This window comes from Pan paniscus, chromosome 23 (genome assembly GCF_029289425.2).
Source record: "Pan paniscus chromosome 23, NHGRI_mPanPan1-v2.0_pri, whole genome shotgun sequence".
NCBI classification, from domain to species: domain Eukaryota; kingdom Metazoa; phylum Chordata; class Mammalia; order Primates; family Hominidae; genus Pan; species Pan paniscus.
The window spans coordinates 2,443,331-2,468,755 of NC_085927.1; the positions used below are offsets into that span (position 1 = coordinate 2,443,331).

The 25,425-nt window shown below is 39.1% G+C and overlaps 1 long non-coding RNA gene across 2 annotated transcripts in view; it reads right to left on the minus strand.

Moving 5' to 3' along the window:
• Window positions 1-2,538: 2,538 nt before the first annotated feature.
• The window catches only part of LOC134730094 (uncharacterized), a 43,324-nt gene continuing 20,437 nt past the window's right edge, over window positions 2,539-25,425 (minus strand). For both annotated transcript variants that reach the window (XR_010111750.1, XR_010111749.1), the window contains exons 3-4: window positions 8,565-8,729; window positions 2,539-6,412 (exon numbers count right to left, since the gene is read on the minus strand). This is a non-coding gene — a long non-coding RNA (uncharacterized LOC134730094). The remainder of the gene's footprint in view (window positions 6,413-8,564; window positions 8,730-25,425) is intronic.

Consider the following 25,425-nt stretch of genomic DNA (forward strand, 5'->3'; position numbering starts at 1 on the left):
ATTTTTCACCACACGTACTAAAAGGAGCCAACTCTATGATGTTCCCTCCTTTTCCACACATGTTGGTTAGATAATTTGTTGATTAGGTATGGTTTATTTTCTCTTCCTGATTGCCTCCAAGATAAGGATGAAATGTTTGGGGGATCTAGGAATCTACTTCACAAACTTGGAATTTCGTGCTAATAATTCCTGGGTGAAATGTGGCTTTCTTTCCCATAACTGCAATTCTAGGCAAGCCTGGCTTTTGTATCCTCTGAGTTGCATCTAAGCCTAGTAGCAGTTATGGGACTCCAACTTAGTTCCAGCTAAGTTTTATGTAAATATTCTTGTCTCTATTTTACCTGGCTCTGCTAGATAAAGTGTCTGGAAAAAAGTAGAGGGCGACTAGAATAAAGATGAGATTATAGGTATCGGAATGAGACACACTGATTCTGTGGAAGTACTGGGAGAACAACCTGGAACCTGGGGTATGAACAACACAGACCTCGGAAGCTACGGGAAACGGTGGGACATTAACAACTTTTTTTCTTTCTGAACAACCCCTGGTGCAGCCCACAGAAAGGTCTGGAAATACTATTAGTTAGATCAGACGGTAAGGCAGAGGCTGTGGATACATCTCCTTTTGGTCCCCACATTACTCTTAAGAATCCTTTGAGACTATTCTATCTCTCCGTGATGTAGGCATGGATCTCTAGTGGGCAGTGTGCACTCTCGGTGCCCATGGTTCCAGGCCACAGTTTTTCAGATGATGGACAACAATTGCTTTTTCCTGAAGAGACTTAGTACCCTGTGGCTGAGCTTAAGCGGGATTCTTGACAGCATTGATTGCATTTTCTTCTTCCTCTATGAAGTGGGATTTCTCCTTCTGTTTTTCTACTGCCTAGAGGTGAATCTGTATTTGTCAATATTTAGGTAAATCAGAGACATAAATCAGGTAAGGAACCCTAGACACTGCTTCTAGGCTAGCTGGACTCTTGCCTATTTCCCTTCTCACTTTATGAGATGAATTATATTGGCACAGGTTGATACCCTTAGATAGTGTCTCTCAGGAGCAATTAGAGAAGCATACTTCTAGAGAAGCTGGTAGGACAGGGCAGGACGGCCAATGAGGATCAAAGTTTCTGTCCAAATTTTTGAGCCTAGCTGTGTGTGGCCGACGAATCCAGGAAAGATCCCAGATCCCTGGAAGGGATTGTAAAGAGAGGATCCATTAGATTAGAATGCTAGGGTGGGTGTCCATCCGTCGCCTTCTGAGTGGGATTTTCAGGGTTAAGACTGTGGTAGGGCTGCAGAGAAATTCTATCCTGGGAAAGCCTCTGATCGAGTGCAACATAGGTGGCTCCAGCACAAGGAGAAGTCCTCTATTTGAGGAACATTATACGTGTGTGGATGTGTCTGTGTTCTTCCTCAGCAGAGCCCCACTGACTGAATGATTGTTTGAGAATTATGAGTAAAGAGCCCTATATTATTTTGAATTTAGTAAATATTGGAAGAGAAACAAACAATATTATCTACTTTCAAATTGAATAACATCATGAGCAACTTCCAGGAAAATGTCACAGGAGGAAACCCCAGGGCCTTGCTCATCCCTGGAAACCTTGAAAATCCTGATGCAACCTGTAGGGTTAAACTTATCAACACTTAATTTTTTGCCATATAGATTTATCTTTATAAAAAATATTTTCATTGGACCTTTATTTTGATATATGCCATGAAGAATAAATCATTTATTTCCTTTGTGATAAGAACATCACATTTTTACACCTCATGTATAAATGATGCCATCACCCATGTAGTTTTTATTGCTATGGCCTGAATGTTTCTGTCCCCTTTCAAATTCATATGTGTATAATTTTAGGCATGAGGCCTTGGGGAAAGTGGTGAAGCCAAGAGTTCTTCATCTTCATGAATGGAATCAGTGCTCTTTCAAAGGAAGTTGAAGGGAATGCCCTTGTCCCGTGTGCGAGATTGTACCATTTATGGGGAATAGGGCTCTCACCATATACTAAATTTGCTGCTGCCTTGATCTTGCACTTTCCAGACTCCATAAATGTGAAAAATACGTTTCTCTTATTTATCCTTTACCCAGTCTAAGGTATTTTGTTATATCAGCCAAGATGCACTATGACACTTTCTTAGGCACTTTGGTTTATTTCTGAATTTTTAATTTTAGTGATCCATGAGTTTTTTAACCAATCAAGATTTTACACAGGGCTTGCCAGTGTTTTTTTTTTTTTTCCAGAGTTTTCTTGTCTATTCTTGTTTGCGTTTTCATCTATATAATATTTTATAGTAACATGTACTTGCAATATTTAATGGTACCTGTATAGGAACAAAATTGAATTTATAAATAACTTTAAGGACAATTGATGTTGATAATATTGAGTTTTTCTGCCTAAGAATATGATACAAATTGTCTATTTGCTTATGTCTACATTCATATATTTCATAAACTTTCTATGTTTTTTCCATATTCCGTAGACATTTTTGTAATATTTATTCCTAGTTTATCCTGCTAAAAAGTAATTTGAGACACAATGAAATTGCAAAGTGTTTATTTGAGTAAGAGCAGATGATAAATTATAAAATATCAGACGGAAAGATATTGAGTGCTTCATTGACAGTGTAAGAAGCAAGTATTTATTTGAAAAATGTAGAAACAAAGAAATCATTTGATTGGTGGTAGCACAACTTTTTTTTATTGTTTTTTGTTTGTCTGTTTACCTTGTTGGACAGTTTCTATTTATATAAGGTTGTTGGCTACTTCTGACTGGTTGAGCTTCATTTCTCTTTTTTAAATATGCAGCTACAAGAAATAATTTAAGTTTTGTTTGTATTTGCAAATCAAGCAAGGTTGAGATCACTTATGAGACCTAACTAATTTTGTCTGCTCAGAGATTATTGAGACATGATCTCCATTTTAATTTACTTTAACAAATTTTCTGTACTTTTACTTTCCATCCAAACTGTAACTTATAAATTATTATTGTTGTACATATGTAGGCCCATGTTGTGTATGCTTTGAAGACCTGTCCTGCATTCAAACTCATTTGTATTATGTTATTATTGAATTTGCCCCATTTATTGGAATTATAAACTGCAATCCCCCAACTACAAGAGGTACGAGCTCTGATGAGATAAGAGTAAAGATGAATCAGAAGTGAAAACAGTCCTCCAACCCACACATGCAGTAAAAACAAATTTCACATGAATACAATGAGTAATTATCTAAAATTTAAAGTACCCTGAAAACATTAATATTTATCTCATTATTATGTAATATGGAAATTACAAGACAAAAAAATCCAAAGACTTACTGTTTAAATATAATTGAAGCTTTTTATATGATGAAGTGGTCCATAATCTAAATGTAAAAAGCCAATAGGAAATATATGAAATAAAATAAAATTATATGTAAAAGTGACAATGCCTGTATTAGATTTAACAGTATCTTACAATAAAATAAGTTGAAACCTACAAAATAGAAGAAAGTTTAAAATTAGGCAGATATTATCAGCCCGGTGAAGAATAAATACATATGTCAATAAGCATTTAATGTATTTTGTCTTAGATTTTTATGAAATAATAAAAAGTAAGCAAACCAATAACATGGTAGTTTCACCCTGATTGATTCAAACTGAAAAAATATTAACATTTCTCCATGAGAAGTTGGATTCATGGATTGGCCTCATGCTGCATTCAAGGCACTTTAGCCAGGATCCAACACTCATTGCCAAGAGTCAGCAGGCTAGAAGTTTGCTTTTAAGATGTTCCTCGGCCTGTGACCAAGACACTTTTTCCTGACTACTTCTTCAACTCTGACATAGGTTTTGCTGATATAAATGCAAACCCGGCTCTATACCTACCAAGTATCTACTTGGCTAGAGCTGCAAATGGAGCATTTAGGCACTAGGCAAGAGCTCTTCCCAAGTTTCCAAGCAGACTTTCTAGAATTTCCCAAAAATACTGACATTGTCTTTCAGACCCCATCTCCCAAAGAGAATCAGAGAGGCGGTCTGGAAGCCATTTAGAATCTCCAGCCTCCAACCTAGTAACAACGGACTTGGATACAAAGACGCAACCTACTGACCTCAAGGACACCAGCCCAGATTCTGGGCATTGAATTCCTGCCTCCCCATGAAAGATCTCAACTGAGTCACATCAAAGCCCACACTCTTCTTCAACGTTCACCTTCCAGACACGCTCCAAAACAGCCCCTCAGAATTGTCTTGAGATGAAACAAAAGGTGATGAAGGTCCAGGTTTGGAATGCCTGCCTCATTCCTCACTCCTGAAAAGTCTACACCTGCTGGTTAGAACTCTCATACCTTAGGGAGCCCGGGCTCTGAGTGTATCCTCTAACAGGACCTCCTGGCCTTTTCCTCCTTGGAGGAGAGTGCCCAAGAATAATAGGGAACACAAGGCCTCCACTCTCACATGACTTGATTGAATGATGAACTGATGTCGGAGGAGGAAACATATGTAGGGAAGAGCCTGGGTCTTGTGAATCCCTGTTTCCCCAAGTGTGATGCCTGAGCAAATGGAGGGAGAATCCTCAAGTATTATTGGGTGGTAGACAGACACTGCCTAATAAAATTAAGTAAATGTAAGGTGACTTGAAGGGGAATTTATCATATGTCATATACAAAATTTTAGTTGGTCAACTTTATTTAAAAACAGTCACAATTTGTAAGGGCATTCAAATATAATTTTAATAGGGAGCTATGAAAATTATCTGCACTTGCTATGTAAGTGATTGAGGTAGGGGTAACTATCTGAAGGTCATGAGCTTGATATCTGCTACTTAATTTCATAAGACATTTACTTGCAAATGGTTGCCATTTTTGCTCTCACTATATGAAAATTTTTTCTTGCAAAGAGCATTCCTATGAAAGAAAAACTAGAAATTTTGCCAATTTCGGCTATTAAAACGATAAAACTGGTTTGTTTGTTATTCTTAACCAAATGCTCTTACAGATGACACATAGTACCCATGCTTTGATTGTTTTTTGTTTTTTTTTTTTTCACCTTAGGTCAATTGCCTTTCATTTTATTCATCAAACTGTATTTACTGTAGATGGACATTGCAGTTGTCATGTGCCCTATGGATTTGTACTTTGTTAGAAATATGAATTCTCAGGCCGAGTATCTTGGCTTACGCCTGTAATCCCAGCAATTTGGGAAGCCGAAGCAGGTGGATCACCTGAGGACAGGAGTTCAAGACTAGCCTGGTCAACATGGTGAAACCCCATCTCTCTACTATTTGCAGTTCACATTGTACCTTGCAATGAATATACATTTTATCCAAAAAGCCTAAAAAATAATGAAATTGGGGTGGGAATGGCTGGAAGTATAGGTGAAACAAAAATGACACATGACTAGTAGCTGTTAAAGCTGGGTGACTGGTCTGTTATCCTTTTTTTGTATTGTGTATACGTTTTTAATGTTCTGTAATAAAACACTTGTAGAAAATGACAAAGTTTATCTACACTTAGCTCTTAAGGTCTTGGTTACCTTTGGGAAGGAGAAAGTGTCAAGGGCATGAGCAAATCTGATTCTTACATACACAAGTGTATTTATTTAGTAATAATTCATCAAGCATTCCATAAATATTTTGTTCCTATATTGCTGTATGCATGTTATTCATCAATAAATATTTAAATAGTACATATTTGCATAACAATCCTAAATTAATATTTTAGAATAATAGTAATCTTTTGTTTTGTTTTAAAGTGGGGCGTGTTCACTCATGACATCATCAGGTGTATATTAATGTTCCAAGATATTTATTTACGTTTTAACTTTTGGAAGAGTCCCCTAGGTCTTTTAATTTTTACCTCAGTACAGTAAGTAGCATGGTTTTAACTTTTTGGAATGCAGCTTTGTTTTCAGAAAGGTTCTCCCCGAAGAATGATGCTCACCCAGGCCAGCGCACACAGCACAGTGACCCGTGCACAGGATGCACTGAGCACACACGGCACTGGGTGAACCAGGAACAGAAGGAGAAGCCAGCCTGGGTCTGCAAAATATACTTTGCAGGAAAAGCAGGTAAAATTGAAAGGTCACAATTCAGCAGCAAACGTTTTTACATTCATTTGAGAAATCATTTCCAGCAAAGACTGCTCGTTAAAGCCATGGTTTTCTGGCTTGCCTACACATTGTAATCACCTGCACAACTTTCAACCGTATTTTTTTCAGATCCAGCTCCAAGGATTCCTATTTAGTTGTGCGGTTACAACTTGGGTTTAAGGGATTTTGAGAGTTTTCCTCCCCGCAGGTGATTCTCTTGCGCCAGGGGTAAGAAGCGCTGGATAAGGGTGAGGGATGCTTTAGCTGTGAGAGATATCCATGTACTCTTCAGGATTTGCCCCATCACATATGTGGAGTTCGGGGTCTTAGAAAATATTCTTGCCCTGTTAAAAATTAAAGGATGGCTTCAATACAAACTTAGCTAGTTGGCTACGTTGCAGAAAAAGAAAATGCCTTTCCAGAGATCAGTTTTTTGAGTCAGAGTTTTGTTCTGTCAGTGAGGCTGGAGTGCAGTGGTGTGATCATGGCTCACTGCAGCCTTGACCTCCCAGGCTCAGGTGATCCTCCAGCTCCAGCCTTCTGAGTAGCTGGGACTGAAGGCATACACCAGGCATGGCTAATTTTTCAATTTTTTTTTTTTTTTTTTTGTGGAGATGGCTTTCTCTATGCTGCCTGGGCTAGTCTCAAACTCCTGGCCTCAAATGATCCTCCTACATCAGTCTCCCAAAGAGTTCAACCTACAGGCACAGGCAAGCATGCCTGGTGTATTTATTAAAATGTAGCTACTAGAATATTTAAAATTCACATGTGCCTCACATATTATTTCTTAGAGAATTGCCTCATTTTTGAAATCTCAGGCTGCCTGCTCTAAAACCTGGTTGTGCCAGGAAAGTAAAAAATCTGAAATTTTAAAATAATTGTCATTATATTGCTTCCATGTATGAATAACACATATATATTTTTCATAAATACAAATAATCTTACACACAAATGAAAATGCAAGTATTTTACAGGCAGGGCCAGTGTCCAGTGCATGAAGGAAGCCCTGCCAGAAAAGGATCCAGGAAAAACCTATAATTCTTGCTTTATTCAATCCAGTGTCAAATCACATATGTCACTCATGGCCTGAGGTGGCGTGGTGGGGAATTGAACTATATCCAATCATGGGTGCTGGAGTGCAAATTATCTAATCAGGTGCACAGCTGGAGAAGAATGGGCAGCTTTTTGGATCTAGGGATGCCTTTGCCTGTCTCTCTACTCAGAGCTCAGGACACTAGAGCCACCTCAACCCAATAGCCTGTTTTTTAGTTGTTTTAACACTCCAAAAGAGAATTAGTTTTCTCATGCATTTTCCAAATGTGTGGCAAGAAGAGCCTCAAATCTACCACCCTGTTACCACAGCCTAACTCTGGCTTGCAGTCAGAGTTTAAATTTCCAGTTCTTTCCTGACACTTACCAACACTAACTAACCTTGTGTAACTCACAACATTATCAACTGTTCTTTATTGTACATTTTAGACACAGTATTTTAATTCTGCATTTTTTCAAAAAGCAGTGGATGACACTTAAAAAAATATTTTTCATTTGTAAACATTTTACAGGACATGAAAGCAGATAATAATCCCCTGACAATCCACAGTAAAAAAAAAAGAAAAGAAAAGAAAAGAAAATATTTGTGCCCATTTCTTTAATCTTCCCTTGGCACAGACACCCCATCAGAATGTCTTTGGGTTGAGGTTTTATTTCGGAAACCTCACAGGGCAATACATCCTTAGCCATCCTGTGTTATTTTCTTTGTTTTGGGTTTCAAAACTGCTTGAGAATCCCCAAGATACCAACACTGGCCATGACTCTTGAAGTGTCTAGTAAATAGCATCCCTTGTGTCATCTCCTCTCAGGGAACAGCCCAAGGTATGGGAATGTAGCCTCTTTTTGGAGTGGTTGGATGCACTATACCTGGAAGGAATTTCCAGGTATACCTTTGTGTTAAAACCAAACCCCTTAGGACATTAAGTATTTCTTACCCCAACGCTTAGTTTCCATTCCTTAGAGACACATTGCAGGCCAGGCAACTGGATGCTGATATTGAGGAAAAAATGTCCTCAGATTGGTGAAGGGAGAGAAAATATTTCAAAGGACAAAGAAACCCAACCTAGTGAGGCAGTGCAAAAACCTGCAAAGTAAAATGCACCTCACAGACACGGTGGAGCAGAGCGTAGCAGCTCCTGGTAGGACGCTCATGACCCACTTCACTGAACCAGATGGGAGCAGGGAAAATATCCCAAGTAATAGAATGGCTTGACTTGACCCTTGGGTCAGATATGTCTGCGTTTCAATCAGCATTGTCACCTTCTAATTTTGTCACTTTGAAAATATGATTGTATTTATTTTAACTTCACTTTTTCATTAACTGTAAATTATGTTTTATCAGTAGAGCTTCAAAGGTATGAGAATATTTATAAAGCACATTAAGTTGGTGAATTTTGAATAAAATTAAGTAGTAATATATTTCATTTGTTAAAAATTGTTACTTACCTATTTCTTCAGCAGAATGAGTGTAGCATGTCTCCCAGGTCTGTTTTTTATTTGTTTGAGAGGTGATTTCAAGCAGAATCTCACAGCTTACTGTTGGAAATGCTATCAGTTGTAAAGATAGGGATAGTCTCTCTTCCACTACGGTGGTAGGAAATGAATACATATCTGCAAGCACATGAGGTAGATTAATTGTCAAATTACATAAATTTATCACATAAGTTATTCTTTTTTTCAAAACAGAGAACTTGTGAAAGTGAATAACTCTATTCCATGCGCTGCCATCTGGGTGTTTGAGGGTAATGTTAAGTTTTAGGAGCTGGGACTTTGCACCTCCTGAAGTGTTCACATATGATTAATTGTTTACTAAATGATTTGTTATGAACATAATTAAATTACATGTTTATTTTCTGAAAGGGATAGATACTTTGGCTTTTCTTGATGAATTATAAGATATAAGCCACTTATAATGTTTTTATTTTATTTTATTCTGTTATTTTTTATATGTAGTTTCACTCTTGTTGCCCAGGCTGGAGTGCAATGGCAAGACATCCGCTCACTGTAAACTCCACCTGCTGGGTTCAAGCGATTCTCCTGCCTCGGCCTCCTGAGTAGCTGGGATTACAGGCATACACCACCACACCTGACTAATTTTGTATTTTTAGTAGAGACGGGGTTTCTTCATGTTGGTCAGGCTGTTCTCAAACTCCTGATCTCAGGTCATCTGCCCACCTAGGCCTCTCAAAATGCAGGGATTACAGGCATGAGTCACCATGCCCGGCTGTAATTTCCTCTCTTTTATACCTTAGATTTGAATAATTTTTGCTGGATTCTTCAAACATGAAGTATTTTTTGAATTGAAAACTAACTGAATGACTAACTGGTAAGTGGAAGGAGCCTTTGTCACTGCCAGAAGATATAGAGCCTTGGTAAGCTGGAAGCTCACAGGCAGATGCAGTTGAGGTTGAGATAGAAGAAATGTTGGGAGATTCTTTCTAGAATGGAATTGTTATTGTCCTCAGACTGTTTCTAGACTTGGTCTAAGAGGTTACCTAAGAAGTATTGGAACAAAGAAAAAGTACAAATGATTAGATCTTTGAGGATCTCAAAGGTTAGGTGGAAAATGGCCTTATTTCATAGGGAGGAGAAAACAAGTTTACAAAGAAGGTTGGAAAGGAAGCACAGGATGGAGGGTAGCAAAATCAGATCCCAGATAAGATAATGTTTCACCTTGAAGTCAGCCTGTTCTTAGGAGGGGTATGTATAAATAAGGGTTGTAGGTTTGCTGAAGCTGTGGGTGAGTCAAAGTTCAGGGGCTGGTTGGAAGAAGAGAAACAAGCAAAGTTTCTGTAAAGAGTATGTTATTTTGACCACTGAAGACTAAATTACTGAATGGTTGTTCATTTTTAAAAATGGGAATTTGCAATCTGTGTCCATTTTTGTGATAGGTTAAAAAAACAGCGGGGAGCATCCTCAAAGTCATCAGGGGAAGCACGTTTCTCTTCACTAAGCTGTTCTTTGAGAATGCAAAGAATGGGGGAATTTCTTTAAATATAGCTATTTCCAGGATTACCTTCACCTACAACTGTTCCTTGCCCTAGACATCTCTTCCATTTGGCTGTTTCTGAGTTACATTTTTATAATAAAGTAGTGAATATAATTACAGTTATTTGTTGAGGTTTTCTTTTTAGTAATTCTATCAAATTATTTAACTTGAAAAGGGGTTTATGCTAATCTCAGATTTATAGGAGGTAGCTCAGAAGTGTAGATGGGCTGCAGGGATGTGTAACTCTCCTCTACAGTGAGAGAGGTGATGTGGGACTGAGCCCTGAATTTCTGGGGTCTATGCGAACTCTAAGTTGTGTCAGAATTAAATTTTGGGGCAACAAATGGGTGTTGGAGAATCAGTGGGTTTTCAGGGAACTTTCCACATTTAGGATCAAAAGCATTGTAAAAAGAAAGACAATGTGGGGGCCTCTGCTGGAGAGAGACTCCAGGTGTCTCGGGGAAGGTAGGCTCTGCTCTGCACACAGGCTGCTACACCATGCACTGCCCTGTGGTTCCACACATCCTCCCATGGTAAAAAGGACCGACGACTCTGAGGGAAGAAGTTCTGAGAACAGATGCCTTCTACCCTCCTGCCAACCTGAGGCCACCACAGGTTTTTCACCCACTGAACATATGCACCGCATGTTGATGTGGTCAAGCCCCTCCCAGCACAGGGCTTCAGCATCAAGATTGTTGCCCATGCTACCTATCCTCATAGACTTTCCCACCAAAAACCCACACATGTGCCTAAAAGACCCCTGGCATATGCTCTACCTCAGACATGGAATCTGCAGGGGCAACCTGGTTTTTTCACCATCCCAGATTTCTGTGCCACCTGATCATAATCTCGTCTTCCTGCATGGACATAGAAATAAGTCAGAGCAAAGTTTCACCTGGGTCAGTATCTGCAGCATGAACCAGTCCTTCCACCAACCCTGTACTGCCTCCCAATTGTGGGTTCTTAATAACACCTTCCCCTCTTTTACCTTTTAGTTCACCTCAAACCTTTTTTTTACGTGCACTCAGTGTGTCCAAGCCACCCCTCAGTTGCCTGAATCCAGCACCTACTAAAATCCAGATGTCCAGTAGTTCAAGACCATGGGCCTAGACCATGTTTTTGCAGAAGGAAATACAAATTAGAAATGAGAGGCTCTATTCTCCCATTTGAAAATTTAAAAAGATATTTTTTCTTTTCCCTTTTCTTAAACAATGTAATTTAGAAAACTTTTTTTATTAATTTTTTGAGACGGAATCTTACTCTTTTGCTTAGTCTGAAGTGAAATGGCATAATCATAGCTCACTATAACCTTAACTTCTTGGGTTTGAGCAGTCCTCCTACGTCAACCTCTTAATTACCTAGGACTATAGGCATGCACCTCCAGGCCTGGCTAACTTTATTTATTTATTTATTTTTTCAAGACAGTGTCTTGCTCTGTGGGCCAAGCTAGAGTGTAGTGGCATGATCTTAGCTCAAGGCAACCTCCGCCTCCCAGGTTCAAGCAATTCTCTTGCTTCAACCTTTTGAGTAGCTGGCATTACAGGCGCACAGCACCATGCCTGGCTAATTTTTTATTGTTATTATTTTTAGGAGAGAAAGGTTTCACCATTTTGGCCAGGCTGGTCTTGAACCCCTGACCTCATTATCCACCTGCCTCCGACTCCCAAAGTGCTGGTATTACAAGCTTGAACCACCATACCCAGCCATATTTATTTTATTTGTTTTTTATGGTGACAGAATTTCACCATGTTGCATGTACTGGACTCAAACATTTGGCTTCAAGAGATCCTCCTGCCTTGGCCTCCCCAAATGTTGGGATTACAGGCATGAACCACCGTGCCTGGCCTGGAAAACTTTTATATGTATCTTTTTTTCTCTGCTTCTTTGAAATATAAGCAAATCATTTTAACAGCTAAATAAGCCTTTCGCCACTCTTCATGATACAGAATTGTCTTTGTCTAAGACCTGGAAACTATTGTTTTGTTTTTTAATTTGGCAAAGATTTATTGATTTTTTATTTTCAGTCTTTTGAAGTAGGCACAGCTCAGTACAGTGGCTCATGTTTTTAATCCCAGTGCTTTGGGAGGCTGAGATGAGAGAATTGCTTGGGCCCAGGAGTTTGAGACCAGCCTGGGCAGCATAATGAGTCTCCTTCTTTATAAAAAATTAAAATCAACTAGCAGGGAGGGCATGGTGGCACAGGAGGCTGAGGTGAGAGAATCATTTGAGCCCAAGAGTTTGAAGCTGCAATGAGCCATGATCACAGCACTCTACCACTGTAATCCAGCTTGGGTAACAGACGGAGACCCTGTCTCTAAATAAATAAGTAAATAAAAAAAGTGTTTTTTCATACATAAAAATAAGTAAATAAACAGATAAATAAAATAGACATGGATTTGCTGAGAATAAAGCTAATTACAAGATAACAGAAAAGTGAGCACCAAAGATGGGGTTCACCCTAGCAAATGATTCCAGCCTATTAGGACACTCACAGAATTTTCCCTGCAGCATGACCGACTTGAAAGTAGAATGTCATCATGTCAGGCTGTACCAGCGTTGGAAGACTAAACACTGTGGGGAAGAACCTCCCTTATGGAATATTATCAACAGGTGAGAGCCCAGCTCCTGCCCTGATGGGCTACAGAAATGAGTTCCTGAGATAACACATTGCAGAAACATGCATAGAGTAGTTTAACCTTTTTTGTGTGTAACCCTTTCACCATTTTCCTGTGAAATCCTCCCTAGTAATAGTGTTAGCTTTTAACTTTTGAGGGTCTGGTAGGACTGAAGCTGCATGCTGCAGGAGATACCTGGGGCAGGAAACTAACACAAACTGCAGCCACAGGCATAAATACTCATGGTCTAATGTAGAGTGAAAACAATACAAAAGTCTTTACTGTTATTCGCACAAGTGTGTAAAGAGAGACTTTCCACATAACCAACTTGCCACTGAGACTAATGAAGGCCAGATTCCACTGGAACAAGACTATGAGTTACTCATGGGAAGGCCGTAGGACAAAGCCCAGAGATTTTTCATCTTTGAGTCTGGGTCCTGGGTCTGTCCCGGTCTTCTCGGCTTTCTGTCTGTAGAGACCCCTATGTGGCTGCTCTCAGCACAGCCCAGTGCTGGCTGTGTTTGCTGGTTTAGTGCACCTGCTTTTTTTCCAAAAAGAGGGAGGAGTTGGCCACATCAAACTGAATGATGAAGCTCCTCATCAATCTGAATGCAGCTTTGTAAATGTGCCTAGAAACCACACAAAGAAAAGTCTGTGATCTGCCTTGCTTTGACCGTATGTGACACCTCCATTAGAAATTCTGCTTTTCTCTGCACTCCAGCCTGGGTAACAGAGTGAGACTTCATGATAAATAAAAAAGAAAGAGAGAGAGAAGGAAAGAAAGAGAGAGACAGAAAGAAAAAAAGAGAAAGAAAAAAAGAAAGAAAGAAAAAAGAAAGAAAGAAAGAAAGAGAAAGAAAGAAAAGAAAAGAGAAGAGAAGAAAGGAAAAAAGAAAAGAAAAAAGGAAAAAAGAAAAGAAAAGAAATTCTGCTCTTCAGATTAGGCACATAAGGAGAATCTGTACAAATCTCCATGAAAGAAGGAAACCAGAGAACAAGTTAAAGTCTTGGAATTCACATCTGAGTACACAGACTCGTTCTCCAACCCTCTTCTTTTTATTCTGCCAGCTATGGCCTAGGTATGAACATGACAGGTACACAAGAGTTCCAACACCTGACAATCTACTTCAGTCCAAGAAGAGTGCCCTCCCTCTTGCTCCCCATCCAACTCATGGTACTAAGAAGTGGTGTGGGACTGCCCAGATGAGTTGACAAGAGAGGCTGGCATGGAGGGGCCTGTCCTGGGCTGCCCTGTGTTATTTGTAGGTGCACCCGGCCAATAGCCAGGGACATCAGTGATGAGGGCTCAGTTGACATCTGTGTTATCAGATAAGACTTTTACATTGAGCCTTTGTAAGGCTGAAACTCAGAAATTTCAGGGCATAATGAAAGAGCATCTCACTCTCTTGAGCAACTCTCACCAACAGAGGTGGATACAGAGCTGTCTCAAGAATGTGGATTCCTGGTTTCTTAACTGCTGTTGGGTTCTGACACCAAGAAAGTGTGTTAAACTCTTCAAGGTTCCATCTACTGGGCCCCATGTTTCTGTAAGACATACTGAAAGACTCCACTATGCTACTGATTGCTCAGTCTCCTCTTCCATGTCAACTCTTTGTTTGTACACAATTATGCAAACACAACTTCCCCTTAATTCCCTGGAAAGAATTAAATGCAACCTGGGTTCCAGGATAGAAGAGACAGCTGGAACATAACCTTGTTTTTCTTACCATCTCTGGGATGCAGTAAAAGTCACTGTATTCAAGGCTTCCCCAGCCTCCTAGCATGCACAGTGGTGATGATGCTAACATCTACTTAATAGGTAATGTATTAGGTGTATATAAGATAAGACATAAAAACAATGATGTAGTGTCACCTGTAGATAATGCACACACTTAGAGATGGAAGCATTAGGAGAATAGGTGGGAGGTAGCATGGGCCACAACTCAAACAAGCCTGGTGTCTGGCAGGGTGATCTTGGGAATATCACTTCTCCACTGGGCCTCATTTTCATTCTGCTCCAGTATGAAGTTGAAATTAAATGTAGATACTGTCCTCTGGCATTCATATATTTTAGCTGTGCGTCCCCACCCAAAACTCATTGTGTATTATAACCCCTAGGTGTTAAGGGAGAAACCTGAGGGGAGATGATTGGATTATGGGGATGGGTTCTCCTCATGCTGTTCTTATGATAGTGAGTTCTCACGAGATTTGATAGTTTCATAAGCATCTGGTACATCCCCTGCTCTCACTCACTTCACTTGTCAGCCACTGTAATTGGAAGGTTTCTGAGGTGACCCCCAATTATGTGGAACTGTGAGTCAATTAAACTTCTTTTCTTTATAAGTTACCCAGTCTCAGGTACTCCATCATTGCAGTATGAGAATGATCTAATACAGGAATTCAACTTTCTAGTGCTTTCTCTTTATATTTAGAATCATATCCATGTGCCTTATCACGTCTATGACAGAGGAAGTCTTCACAAAGTCTCCCAGTACTAGGTATTGAGTGACTCAGTTTTTTATTGAATAAAATGGAATACTTCCTGATGCCAGTAGTATGGCCCTTCGGTTTTGAGGAAAATATCATCTTGTAGGTTGGCTAACAAGGAGATAGGAGTTCAAATGAAATTTGTTTTGTCATACTGGCTTTAAGGCAGTGATTAGAAAAGGCCTAAGAGGTGGGTTCTGTAGGGGATTGCTGGAAGGAAAGTAGGAATATGGAAAGTCATGAGACATACACAGTCATCTCTTCTTGCTTCCTCACAGGTCACATACAAATTCAGGGAGAGTTAGTATGAAGCACACAATGGAAATTTGGGCTCCAACATCTGCAAACTGATGCTTTATGGACTTCAGTTGGCCATATTGGTTCCAACAATTTCAGCCAATGTTTAAAAAACTTATAGCAGTTAAAATTTTAGTGTTTCAACAAGCCATTTCCTATCTTTCATTGTGAAGATCCATTTTTTTAAGTCTTTTTTTTTTAACAGTATAGGGGGTACAAATTCAGCTTCTGTCCAATGAAATACAGAAGAGGATATCACTTTTGTTTTAGTTCTGGCTGCTATGCCAAAGAACCATAGATAGGGAGCATATAGACAACAGGACTTAATTTCTCATACCTCCAGAGGTTCAAATTTGAGATCAGGGTGTCAGCATGGTTGAGATCTGGTGATGACTCGCTTCTGAATTTCAGCCTGCACACTTCAGGTTTTACCCTCATTTTGCAGGAGGATGAGAGCCCTCTGCGGTTTCTTGTATAAAGCCAGTAATCTCTATTATGAGGGTCCCACCCTAAGGGGTTAATTACATTCTACCTCCTTATAGCATTACGCCGGGGTTTACAATTTTAACACAAATATAGAAGAAAAATTATAGTAACTCTCAAGTTTTTTTTTTTCTTTTTTCTTTCTTTCTTTTTTTTTTTTTTTGAGACACAGTTTCACTCTTGTACCCCAGGCTGGAGTGCAGTGGTGTGATCTCGGCTTATTGGAACCTTCACCTCCCAGGTTCAATTGATTCTCCTGCCTCAGTCTCCCAAGTAGCTGGGATTACAGGCATGCACCACCACATCTGGCTCATTTTGTATTTTTAGAAGAGACGGTGGTTTCACCATGTTATCCAGGTTGGTTTCAAACCCTTGACCTCAGGCGATCCACACATCTCAGCATCCCAAAGTGCTGGGATTACAGGTGTGAGCCACCGCACCCTGACAAGATTTTTTTAAAGCTCTAATTTTTCTCCTACTGGGTTTTTCTTGTATGCGCCCTCGATCTTTCTCTCTGTCTCTTTTTGTGTAAACCTTTTTGTCTAATTCTCTCTGTCTATTGTATTCCTCAAACACAGGAAGCAAGCTCCAATGCTATGAGATGCTCCATGTAGAGACCCACGTAACAAAGGGTGAGGGGGTGCTCAGACGAGTAGAGAGAAAGAAAGTCAGGCTCTCTGTCCACACTAAACCCTGCCAATTTTCACATGAGTCAGCTTAAAGGCTCATGCTTTCCCAGTCTAGCTTCAGTTAAGACCACAGCCCCCGGTCTCATAAAAGACCTGAAGGCAGAGGTAGCCAGCTGAACTGTGTCCAGATTCTGGTCCACACAAATTATGAGATATTATATGTTGTTGAAAAATGCTGAGTTTTAGGTCAATGTTGTCAGAAAGGAGCAGATATCTAAGCTCATCTCCCAGGCCCTAGGATTCTCCATCCCTCTGCTTATCTCTTCCTCAGGCTGTCTGCAGCCAAACTAGTCCCTTTTTACCTCTGGCAAACTCACACACCTATGAGTCTTTTCACTAAGGGTGGCTTCTCCCTGACACATGCTTGTGCAGAAGCCTCCCTGCTGTCATCCTCATCATGGATTAAAAGTCACCTCAGTGAGGCCTGAGGTCCTCCCATGCAATAATTTTCCAGCTTTTCTTCTCAATAATCTACTTTATATTATAGTCCTTGCTCTTTTCTTTCACATATACTTGCTTTAGTGCTGTTGTCCAGTGGTCCTCAGACTGTTTGGTCCTGGGTTGGGGGGTGCAGGCATGATGTAATAATTTTCTGTACCACATGTTGGACCCACCAGGGTAGCTGGCAAATGGTGAGTGCAAGGGAAAAAAGACTGGCTAAGTGATTATATGGGGGATCTCTAATATCCCTTCCTCTTTTGACCACATGATAATGTGGAGATCACTGATAACAACATGAGGTGTGTGACTGTTACTTGTTCCAGCTGCTCCAGCAAAGCTCAGTGGGCACCAGAAACACAGCAGGCTGTAACCACCTCCTGGCCATCACTAACCCTACAGCCCCAAGCAGGAGCACTATGGAACAAATCTGATACCTTGATTTTTCTGTCCTCAAGACACTGGTTCTTCAAGGTCCTAGGGGATAAAGTAGCAGGATCTGAAGGCCCCAAGTACAATGAGTGACCTAGGAGTCCCGTTTTGCCCTCTCTTTGCCTCCACCTTTTTGGTTGTGCTATTTACTCATGAGGTATCCTCCCCTTATCCAGTGAAATTATTTTCTACCGCTTTCAAATGAGGACCTTAAGAACCCAACAGTAGCTGAGATCTTCCGTGGACGTCAGCCTCAGACTCAAATGCTCTGGCATATTTAACTCTGTCTCATCTTCATCTACCCAAGATGCCTCTGAAGTGGCCATGCCTCCCTCTGATTTGAAGGATCTGCAGAGAGTGGGTGCATTTTTGCAGTCTCAGAGCAAGAATCCAGGCTGGCAGACACTTATGAGTATGTGAAATCATTGAGGTCACCCACTTCAGGCACCCCTATTTATGAGGAAGAAAACAGGCTTTCCTGTAGGCACTGTCTACATTAGGCTGAGGTGGAGCATAGCTCATTTTACTTCCAGTTGCCCTCAGAGCTGGATGCAGAACCCCAGTCCTGTTATCTTGAAACTGACATGGAGAGGTCCCCATGTGAAAAGAACCCTGAATCTGCTCATTTTCTGTGCTCCTGAATGTGTAGCTACAGACTCTAATTTCGAAAACAAACCTGATAGGTGGGACGGAGCCAAGGCCTAGGAAGCTGGAGCCCTCTCTAATGCTCTGGAGCCTGCCCACCTCCTGAGATCTGGACCAGTCTCTGCCTCTTCTGTGGCCTCACTTTCCCAATTGAAATGTAATGAAAAATTAAATGTAAAACTGCATAAGCATATGCTCTGTGAGAATTTGGTGTCAGAATTCTCAATACTGGATGATATTTTGGAATGGGGTGGGTTTGGGACCAATGGGTTCTCAGGCCTCCTGTCACACCCAGTGCAGTAGGTGTAGAGCTCTGGACAGCCAGGTGTTCTTTCCTGAGCCAGCTGATTACAACACAATGGACCAAGGGCTCTGATCTTAAATATGGTTTCACAGGATACCCCACTTTCAGCCACCACCTGCTCCACGCTTCCCATATTCTGGGGAGCTGATGACAAACCTCATTATAGTGAGGAAGACCAAGAAACTAGACTTGTGGGCCTGGGGAAAAGAAAAAAACACTTCTATTTCTCCCAAACTGTAGAATCTCTTGTCAAATATTTAATTTTGATTATATCTGAGCTTGATAATATGTTCATGTGTTAACAGCTGCTTAAATTTATTTTTTCTGTGATGTGTGGGATAATGTCTTTGCCATATTTTAAATCAAATTATAAAAGCTCTCTTTAGAGTGGATAAGTGAGCATCTTTGTAATATAAACTTCACATATTTGTTGCCAGTTTGTTCTTTTTGTTTTTGTTAAAATGTTTTGTTTTATTCTGATTTGGATGTCTTTTGCGGTTTTGCTATGTGGCTATTTATTACTGCAGTGTAACTTCTCCTCTAATTGACTGACAGGTTTGTACATTCGCAATAAAATATTTTCATAAAATCTTTGTAAAAACTGTGTAGTCAATTTTACATTACATAAACATAAAACAGTCAACACTATCATGATGAAAAAGAAAGATTGAGGGCTTAAAAAGTAAAATACAACACAGCTAAAGTAGTCTGTAAAGGGAAATTTACAGCACTAAATCCCCACAAGAGAAAGCAGAAAAATGTCTAAAATCGACAGCATAACATCACAATTAAAAAAACTAGGGAAGCAAGACCAAACAAATTCAAAAACTAGCAGAAGACAAGATTTAAGATCAGAGCAGAACTGAAGGAGATAGAGACACAAAAAGCCCGTCAAAAAAATCAATGAATCCAGGAGCTGGTTTTCTGAAAAGATCAAGAAAATAAATAAACTTCTAGCCAGACTAATAAGGAAGAAGAGAAGAATCAAATACATGCAATAGGAAATGATAAAGGGGATATAACCATTGATCCCACAGAAATAAAAAGTATCATTAGAGAATATTATAAATACCTCTTTGCAAATTAACTGTAAAATCTAGATGAAATGGATAAATTCCTGGACACATATACCCTCCCAAGTGCAAACCAGTAAGAAGTCGAATCCCTGAATAGGCCAATAACAAGCTCTAAAACTGAGGCAGTAATTAGTAGCCTACCAACAAAAAGAAGTCCAGGACCAGACGGATTTACAGCCGAATTCTACCAAAGGTATAAAGAGGAGCTGGTACCATTCCTTCTGAAACTATTTCAAACAATAGAAAAGAAGTACTCCTCCCTAATTCATTTTATGTGGCCAGCATCATCCTGAAACCAAAACCTGGCAAAGGCACAACAAAAAAAGAAAATTTCAGGCCCGTATCCCTGATGAACATTTATGTGAAAATCCTCAATAAAATACTGGCAAACTGAATCCAGCAGCACATCAAAGAGCTTATCCACCACGATCTAGTCAGCTTAATCCCTGGGATACAAAGCTGGTTCAACATATGCAAATCAATAAATAAAATCCATCACATAAACAGAACTAATGACAAAAACCACATGATTATCCCAATAGATGCAAAAAAGGCCTTCAATAAAATTCCACACCTCTTCATGGTAAAAACTCTCAATGAATTATGTATTGATGGAACCTATCTCAATATAATAAGAGTTATTTATGACAAATGCACAGCTAATATCATACTGAATGGGCAAAAACTGGAAGCATTCCCTTTGAAAACCTGCACAAGACAAGAACACCCTTTCTCCCCACTCCTATTCATTATAGTATTGGAAGTTCTGGCAATCAGCCAAAGAAAGAAAGAAAGAAAGCGTATTCAGATAGGAAGAGAGGAAGTCAAATTGTCTCTGTTTGCAGTTGACATGATTGTATATCTAGAAAACCCTACCATCTCAGCCCAAAATTTCCTTAAACTGATAAGCAACTTCAGCAAAGTCTCAGGATACAAAATCAATGTTCAAAAATCACAAGCATTCCTATACGCAATAATAGGCAAACAGAGAGCCAAATCATGTGTTAACTCTCATTCACAATTGCTACAAAGGGAATAATATACCTAGGAATCCAACTTAAAAATGATGTAAAGGACCTCTTCAAGGAGAACTACAAATCACTGCTCAAGGAAATGAAAGAGGACACAAACAAACAGAAAACAATCCATGCTCATGGATAGGAAGAATCAATATTGTGAAAATGGCCATACTGCCCAAAGTAATTTATAAGTTCATCGCTATCCCCATCAAGCTCCCATTGACTTTCTTCACAGAATTAGAAAAAAAACTACTTCAAATTTCATATGGAATCAGAAAAGATCTTGCATAGACAAGACAATACTAAGCAAAAAGAACAAAGGTGGAGGCATCATGCTAGCTGTCTTCAAACTATACTAAAAGGCCACAGTAACCAAGACAGGATGGTACTCGTACCAAAACAGGTACATTGACAAATGGAACAGAACAGAGGCCTCAGAAATAACACTGAACATCTAGAATCATCTGATCTTTGATGAACCTGACAAAAACAAGTAATGGGGAAAGAATTCCCTATTTAATAAATGGTGTTGGAAAACTAGCTGGCCATATGCAAAAAACTGAAACTGGACTTCTTCCTTAATCGTTATACAAAACATAACTGAAGATGGATTAAAGACTTAAACATAAGACTTAAAACCATAAAAACCCCAGAAGAAAACCAAGGCAGTACCATTCAGGACATAGATATGGGCAAAGACTTCATGACTAAAACACCAAAAACAATGGCAACAAAAGCCAAAATTGACAAATGAGATATAATTAAACTAAAGAGCTTCTGCACAACAAAAGAAACTATATCAGAGTGAACAGGCAACCTATAGAATGGGAGAAAATTTGTGCAATCTATCCATCTGACAATAGGCTGATATGTAGAATCTACAAAGAACTTAAACAAATTTACAAGAAAAAAAGAAACAACAACATCGAAAATGGGCAAAGGATTTGAACAGACACTTCTCAAAAGGAGACATTTATGCAGCCAATAAACATATGAAAAAAGCACATCATCACTGGTTATTAGACACTTGCAAATCAAAAACGCAATGAGAAACCATCCCACACCAGTTAGAATGGTGATCATTAAAAAAATCAGGAAACAACAAAGGATGTGGAAAAATAGGAAGACTTATACACTGTTGGTGAGAGTGTAAATTAGTTCAACCATTGTGGAAGACAGCGTGGTGATTCCTCAAGGATCCACAATGAGAAATACCATTTGACCCAGCAATCCCATTACTGGGTATATACCCAAAGGATTATAAATTATTCTATTATAAAGATACATGCATACGTATGTTTATTATGGCACTGTTCACAAGAGCAGAAACTTTGAAACAAACCAAATGACCATCAATATAGACTGAATAAAGAAAACTTGGCATGTACACATCATGGAATACGATGCAGTCACAAAAAGGATGAGTTCATGTCCTTTGCAGAGACATGGATGAAGCTGGAAACCACCATTCTCAGCAAACAAACACAAGAGTAGAAAAGCTAACATCGCATGTTCTCACTCATAATAGGGAGTTAAACAAAGAGAACACAGGGACACAGGAAGGGGAACACCACACACTGGAGCCTGTCGGGAAGTGGGGGACTATGGGAGGGATAGCATTAGAAGAAATATTCTTGGCCTAGGCCACTATTTTGATTTTCCAAATTTTGTTTCAAAAACATGATATGTTTCAAAAATTGTTATTGGTATGTAATTATATAAATATATAGTTCAGAAAAAAGAATCAACATTAATTATGCTTTTTCCAAAATACTTTATGGTTTTGAGCTCTTCTAGCAGTGACATTTTTGCTGTAGGTAATTGCTGTATACCTGGTATATTCATCATAGCATCCTTTGTGCCGTTTACACTTATCCTTCAATTTCCCACTCTCCTTAAGTGTAAAAGTTCAAGGCCAGAGCTCCCATATCTTCCCAATATTACTTTTTGAAAAGAAGCTTCTATGTACTGTTTTCTCTGGGTCTTGATTGGATATATTGCTAAAAGAGCTGAAAAATAATAATTTTTTTAAAAATTCGGTGATGAGATTAAAGTAAATATATTTTATAAATCTAATGTACAAAATGAGGTCAGCTGAGAAGACAATGACAGTTGAAGCAGAACCTGAGGTCCTGTTTCTCTCAATTGACATATGAACTTAGCTACAATTGGGCGAGCAAAGCCAGTTGAGTTTGTAGCACCCCGCATGAGAAAAAAGCCAACCATAACCAATTTAGAAGAAAATTTGGTCACATTTGTGCACTACAGAACAGCGAAGTTAGATAAAAATCTGTCCATTCCATGATTCTCCTTCGGGAAAGAAAAAAGAGTGAAATGCGTACGCAAACTTCTGACTTACTGAGTTGTACCGGGGTTATCCAAAGACTGGAAATTGCTTCCTTTAACATTTAGTGTTGACAAGAATAGAGACAGAGTTTAAATGACAGCTTGGGTCAACCGAGAATAAAGATAAATGCTTCTTACAACAACAGAGACTGTAGTGCCTACAACAGTGACGAAGGGAAGAGACTAAAGGCTCCTAAGAGGAAACAGAGGTAAACCTTATTAACAAGAAAATACATACAGTAGTCCAAAGAAGACACATTTTGACAACAGATTGGAGAAGCTCCCAGTATGACTACTGTGGCTGAATGTTGTCAATTTTCCCATGTATAAAGCTCTTTCATAAAGGATAAAATAGGTAGTGGTTTCTTAATTGATCAAAACCTTAACAAAACTACAGTATGTAAAAGCAACCAGGAAATATAACCTAATCAAAGGAGAAAAATATATATTCAAGTGAACCTAAAGAAGTGGAGATCTAGGAATTATTTTTTTAACTTAAAATCATTTTATTTTTCTTTACTTTTTCATTTTATGCACAGGATCTTACTTTATCTCCTGAGACAGAGTACACTGGTGGAATCACAGCTCACTGTAACCTCAAATTTCGGAAGTCAAGCAGTCATGCCACCTATGTCTCCTGAGTAAATATGACCACAGTTGTGCACATTACCCCTCCTGTATAGTTTCTTTCAAAAAATTTGTACAAACAGCATGTTGCTGTGTTGCCTCAGCTGGTCTCAAACTCCTGGTCTCAGGCAATCTGACTGCTTCAGTCTGAAAGTGCTGGCACAAGCCGTCATACCTGGAATTGTTTCTCTTTTAAGAAAAAAGAGCTTTAAATCATTAATAGTAAAATAAAACAAAGAAAGGTATTGAGTAACGATAAAGGGTTCAATTCAACAAGAAGACTTCACTATCCTAAATGTAGGTGCACCCAACTTTGGGGAACATAGAGTTATACAACAAGTACTGCTAGACCTACAATAAGACTCAAGAAGACACACAATAATAGTAGGGGAATGCAACTCCCCACTAAGTGTTCGACAGATTATCTAGGCAGAAACTTAACAAAGAAATTCTGGAGTTTGATTCGACACTTGATCAATTGAAACTAATAGACATTTATAGTATATGTGACACATCATCTAAAGAAAGTAAATTCTTCTCATCTGCTCACAGAATATGACAGGCCACAATGGAACAAAGACAAAAATCAATACCAAGAAAATATCACAAAATCACAGAATGATATTGAAATTAAACAACTTGCTCCTGAATGAATTTTGGATAAACAAAAAAATTAAGGCAGAAAATTAAAAAGATTTTGAAATAGAAGAGACACAATATAACAAAATGTCTGGGTTGTAGGAAGAGCTCTGTTAAGAGGAAAGTTGAGAGTGCTAAATACCTGCATCAAGAAGTTAGAATGATCTCAAACTAACAATTTAACTTCACACTTAGAGAAACTAGAAAAATAAAAACTAACTTACCCCAAAGCTAGCAGAATGGGAAAAATATTCATAACCTATGAACCTGACAAAATCTAATACTCAGAATCTATAAGAAACTTAAAGAATTCACAAGGAAAAAATTACCCCATGAAAAAGTGGGCAATAACAGACACTGTTCAAAAGAACACATACAAGTGGCCAAATAACATGAAAAAAGCTTATCATCACTAACCATCAAGGAAATGTAAATAAAAACCACAATAAGACACCATCGTACACCAGTTAGAATGGCTTTTGTTAAAAAGTAAAATGATAATAGATGTTGATGAGGTTTTAGAGGGAAAAAACCACTTATACACTGTTAGGAATGTAAATTAGTTCAGCCACTGTGGAGAGCAGCTTGGAGATTTTCCAAATAACTGAGAGTTAAACTGTGATTCAACCCAGCAATTTCACCGCTGGGTATATACCCAAAAGAGAATAAACTATTCTACCAAAATAGCACATGCACTTGTTGGTTCATCACTACACTATTCATAAGAGGAAGGACGTGAATCAACCTACGTGCCTACTAAAGGTAATTTTTTATTTTTTTGAGATGATGTCTCACTCTGTTGCCCAGGCTGGAGTGCAGTGGCACTATCTCAGCTCACTACAACCTCCACCTCCCAGGTTCAAGCAATTCTCCTGCCTCAGCCACCCGAGTAGCTGGGACTACAGGCGCATGTCAACAAGCCTGGCTAACTTTTGTATTTCCAGTAGAGACGGGGTTTCATTACGTTGTCCAGGATGGTCTCGATCTCCTGACCTCATGATCCACCCGCCTTGGCCTCCCACAGCACTGGGATTACAGGCATCAGCCACCGTGTCCAGCCTATTGATGGTAAATTGAATTTAAAAAGTGTCACATGTACAGCAATACTACTTAGCAAAAACAAACAAAAAAAACCTCCTTTGCAGCAACGTTAACACAACTAAAGGCCATTATACAAAGCAAATTAATGCAGAAATGGAAAATGAAAATACTGCATATTCT